This window comes from Rattus norvegicus, chromosome 7 (genome assembly GCF_021556685.1).
Source record: "Rattus norvegicus strain SHRSP/BbbUtx chromosome 7, alternate assembly SHRSP_T2T, whole genome shotgun sequence".
In the NCBI taxonomy this organism is placed as follows: domain Eukaryota; kingdom Metazoa; phylum Chordata; class Mammalia; order Rodentia; family Muridae; genus Rattus; species Rattus norvegicus.
In genome coordinates this window covers 84,035,400-84,040,084 of record NC_141540.1, presented here as the reverse complement: position 1 = coordinate 84,040,084, position 4,685 = coordinate 84,035,400, and the positions used below count along the sequence as shown (strand labels likewise).

The 4,685-nt window shown below is 50.7% G+C and overlaps 1 long non-coding RNA gene across 2 annotated transcripts; it reads right to left on the bottom strand.

Moving 5' to 3' along the window:
- Positions 1–415: 415 nt before the first annotated feature.
- On the bottom strand, positions 416–4,221 carry LOC148004782 (uncharacterized). Of its 2 annotated transcripts, XR_015624786.1 has the most exons (3): positions 3,939–4,221; positions 3,193–3,291; positions 416–903 (listed from the first exon to the last, which is right to left on the bottom strand). It is a non-coding gene; the product is annotated as an uncharacterized LOC148004782 (long non-coding RNA). The 2 variants fall into 2 exon arrangements; XR_015624785.1 differs by lacking the exon at positions 3,939–4,221 and having other exon boundaries at positions 3,193–3,932.
- Positions 4,222–4,685: the final 464 nt, after the last annotated feature.

Sequence of the window (4,685 nt, the reverse complement as noted above, 5' to 3'; positions counted from 1 at the left end):
CACTCGGGGGACTGGCGCGCCCCACAGAACCAAGGATGGGCTTTTATAGGATTTTGGGGAGCAGAAGCAAGCATACAGAAGCAGATGCATGGTTACAGGGATATAATTGGTGGATTCTAATATGGCAAGGGTTTAGCCCGGGGGCAAGTTTCCTAGCTACCTTCCTGAAACATAACGGCTGACTCGGCCCCCCAAGGGTTCAGCCCGGGGGCAAGTTTCCTAGCTACCTTCTTGGAACATAACGACTGACTCGGCCCCCCACCAGGGTGTGGGACCTCTCCCGGGGCTTTTTTCATTGTCAGGTGCTCAACCGCAGTCGTCCTGTTGCCAGGCCTTCAACCAAACACATCCTGCTTGGCAGCTGCTTTGTACTCAGTGTTTTAACCTTTCTCTGAACCAGTCATCTTAAGTACAGCCTTGCAAAATGGCGTTACTGCTGCTAAGCTGGGGTCTTTCATTCCCCCTTTTTTTTTTTTTTTTGCTAACTTTGAGTGAAATCTTTCACTCAACTTGGTCAAGAAATTTCTGTCTAGTGGGGGCTTATTCCCCCACTGACTCTAGGCCACAAAAGGGCTAGGAGGAGCCATGTAGGAGTTTTAACTTTAAGGGGTTTGGAGTGCGCTGAACTCTCCATGTCTGGGGTGTAGTGTTGTGATTAGTCAATTCCTCAGACCGGACTGCCTTGACGTGTGGTGCGTGGATCTCAGGAGGACGGTGTAGGGTCCTTTCCACCGTGGCTCGAGATTCTTGGTCTGGTGTCTGTGCACCCACATGGTGTCTCCAATCTGGAACGGGTGTGGCACCACCGGATGCTCAAGCTTGTCCTGGTAAGCAGCGGCCAAAGGTCTCCAGACGTCTCTCTGCACAATCTGTAGGGCCTGTAAATGGGCCCTCAGAGAAGGGCTGTCAGCAAAATCAGCAATGTTTGAAACAAAGAAATGGACAAATGGGGGTGGTGCTCCATACATTATTTCAAAAGGAGTTAGACCATGGGGGCCCGGGGTATTCCGGGCCCGATATAGAACTAGGGGAAGGAGGGCCACCCAATCCTTTGAGCCAGTTGCAAGCGTTAGTTTGGATAAAGTCTCCTTAATTGTTCTATTTATGTGTTCTACCTGACCTGAACTCTGGGGTCTATAGGCACAATGTAATTTTTAATCAATCCCCAGCAATTTGGCCACCAACTGACTTACTTGGGAGACGAAAGCGGGCCCGTTGTCCGACCCCAACGCTTGAGGCATGTCATACCTGGGAAAGATTTTCTCGAGGAGCTTCTTGGTGACCATTTTTGTAGTCTCGTGTTTCGTGGGGAAGGCTTCGACCCATCCTGAGAAGGTGTCTATAAACACTAGGAGATACTTGTATCCATATATACCTGGTTTAATTTCAGTAAAATCAATTTCCCAATGGATGTCGGGACGGTGTCCCCTAGGACGAACTCCTTGTCCAATCATGGTCTTTCCCGGGTTAACCTGAGCGCACGCTTTGTAACTCTCAGTTACCTTTTGTATCGCTTTGTCCCGATTCAAAAAAAACACAGATTTATCTCTTCCCGATCTAGTAAGGTTTTTATCTTCTTAAACCCCAAATGGGTTAATTTATGTAAAAAGGAGATCAATTTAAAAGTCATTTTTATTGGCATAACTGTCTTTCCTTTGTAGACCCACTGTTTTAGTTGAGGGTGGTAGATGGCCCCCATTTTTTTTTCTAGGAGCTCTATGTCCTCATGGGCATAAACCCAACTGGTTTGTCCCACTGGTGGGGGTGTGGGTTGGTCTGGGCTATTTAAGGGCAAGATTTGTTTGCTCATGGCCGCTTCTCGCGCCGTGGCATCGGCCAGCCGGTTTCTTCGTGCCTCTGGGTTGTGCCCTTTTTGGTGTCCTGGACAATGTATAATACTCAGTCTTTTGGGCAAGAATAGGGCTTCTAAGAGGGCCAGAATTTTAGCCTTATTTTTAATATCTTTATCTTTAGATGTGAGCAGCCCCCGCCTCCGGTAGATCTCCCCGTGGATGTGTGCCGTGGCAAAGGCATAACGGCTGTCTGTATATATATATTTAGCCTCTTACCTTTTGTCATCTTGAGCGCCTGAGTCAAGGCGATGAGTTCAGCCCGTTGTGCGGAGGTACCAGCAGGCAGGGCTTTCGCCCAAATCACTTTGTCCTCCGTAGTGACCGCAGCTCCAGCCTTTTGCTCTCCCTCTGCCAAGAAGCTGCTGCCATCCATGTACCATGTGTGGTCAGCATTCTGAAGAGGCTGGTCCGATAGGTCCAGCCTGGTTCCATGTACTTCTAGGCAGTCATGCTGTTCTGCCTCCTCTGGTAGAGGAAGCAAGGTGGCAGGATTGAGGGTGACTACGGGCCCAAACTGAACCCGTTCTGCATCCAGTAACAAGGCTTGGTGTGAGAATTAGAGAGCCAGCGGTCTGGGGGCTGCTTTACCAAGGCCTCCACTGCATGGGGTGCTAGGATGGTGAGTGGCTGTCCCAAAGTCAATTTTCCAGCGTCCTTGATCAGGACAGCAATAGCAGCCACCATCTTTAGGCACGGTGGCCAGCCGGAGGCCACAGGGTCCAATTTCTTAGACAGGTAGGCCACAGGGCGTTTTCAGGGTCCCAACCTTTGTGTTAGGACCCCTTTAGCATACCCCTGTTTCTCATCGATGAACAGTTCAAAAGGTTTGTAGGAGTATGAGGGTGGGATGCTGAACCCTAAAGTCAGGAGCAAATTGTAAGGGTTTGGAACAGTCGGATGAATATCTTCTACCCTCTTGTTGACCTCTCTCAAGTCTTGTACTGGCCTATAATCTCCAGTGCTGGGTTTCTTAACAGGCAGAAGAGGCGTATTCCAAGGCGACCGGCAGGGGACTAGGATGCCTTGATCCAGAAGCCTCGTAATGTGAGGCCTTATACCTTGATAAGCTTCATGGGACAGGGGGTATTGTTTCATGGAGACTGGAGTTGTAATTAAGGGGGGCTGTTGGAGCGCCAACCCCATCCCACCAGTCTCTGTCCAAGCCAGTGTCCTGTCCCAGTTCATAGGGTTAGAACTTGAAGGGGAGTTCCGTGGGGGCCAGTTATTTGGGCCCCTCCTTCCTCAAAATGAATTTGTGCTTTTAGTTTGGTGAGCAGGTCACGGCCCAGCAGAGGGTACAGGCAGTCCGGAACATGTAAGAAGGAATGGGTCACCTTACCGGTAGCCAGCTGAACCCGGCGGTCCGTAGTCCATCGGTATTGTTTCTCACCAGTAGCTCTTTGTACCCAGGCCGTCCGGTCGCTGAGTTGTCCTGAAGCTTGGGTGAGGACTGAATGCTGGGCTCCTGTGTCTACCAGGAAAGTAACCGGCTGCCCCCCCCAACTTCAAGCGTTACCCTGGGCTCAGGGGGGGCTCCTGGCCCTGACCTCTCTAATCTTTATCTAGAGCCAAGAGGGAGGTTCGTGGTCGAGGCTTTCGGGGTCCGCCAGGCTTCTTGGGGCACTCTCTGGCCCAGTGCCCTTTCTCTTTGTAATAGGCACATTGATCTTTATCCAGCTTCAGCCCCTTTCGAGCTCCCCCCTATCTCCCTTCCTTTCTTGGCTCTGAACTACGGCGGCCAAGATTCGACTCAATTCTCTCTCTTATTAAAAATCTTTTTAGCTTCTTTAAGTAAATCCTGTAATGTGTAGCCCTGCAAATTTTCTAACCTCTGTAACTTAGTCCTGATATCTGGAGCAGCCTGCCAGATGAAGGACATAGAGACACTCGTCATTTGTCCTGGGTCATCTGGGTCATAGGGAGTGTACATACGGTAGGCCTCCTTAAGTCTCTCTAGAAAGGCGGAGGGAGTTTCCCCTGCTTCCTGTAATACCTGTTTTACCTGAGGCAAATTAGTAGGGCGTCGTATAGCCCCTCGGAGACCCGCTAGAAGCAACTGGCGATAAAGGCGTAGGTGTCCCTTACCTTCAGCTGTATTAAAATCCCAGTTTGGTCCTCAGGCAGCTGGGTGGGACGCCCATCATCTCCCAGAACATGCTTTCTGGCCTCTAGGAACACTCCTTGTTTTTTTTTTTTTCTGAGGTTAAGAGGGCCTGTAAGAGCTGTTGGCAGTCATCCCAAGTAGGCTGGTGGGTAAGTAAAACAGATTCTATTAGGTCGGTGAGTGCCACCGGATCTTTGGAGAAAGAAGGGTTGTGTTGTTTCCAATTGTAAATGTCAGCTGCTGAAAACGGCCAGTATTGGGTCTGGCCACCGGTTCCCTGTCTAAGTGGGAAAGCCTGGGAGGTTGAATCTGGCATCACCTCGCGCTTATTGCACAATCTCCCTGCGACAGGGGAGAAACCCTTATCAGACTGTGGCCCGGCAACTGATCTGGCCGGCGGCTCTGCCTCCTCCGTTTTAGCCGGGCCTGTCAGAGAGAAGATCTATGAGAGGGGAGTTTGGGTCTGCCGGGAGGACAAGTTTCTTAGAAGGCTCTGATTTCACAAAGGTAGAGAGAGGAAGACGTGGCCGGCAGACCGGGCGGGGCCGAGGGGACAGGCTGGGGGTTGAGGGGAGGCCAATTCGGGTCCACGAAGGGTTCCGCCCAGGAGGGGGGGTTTAAGGCGAGACTCTCTCAAGTGATAATATAAGGAACCTGGTCAGGATGTCCGTGGATGACCCGATCTTTAACCTGTAAAATAATGATCTTATTAAATGTGCCATTCACTG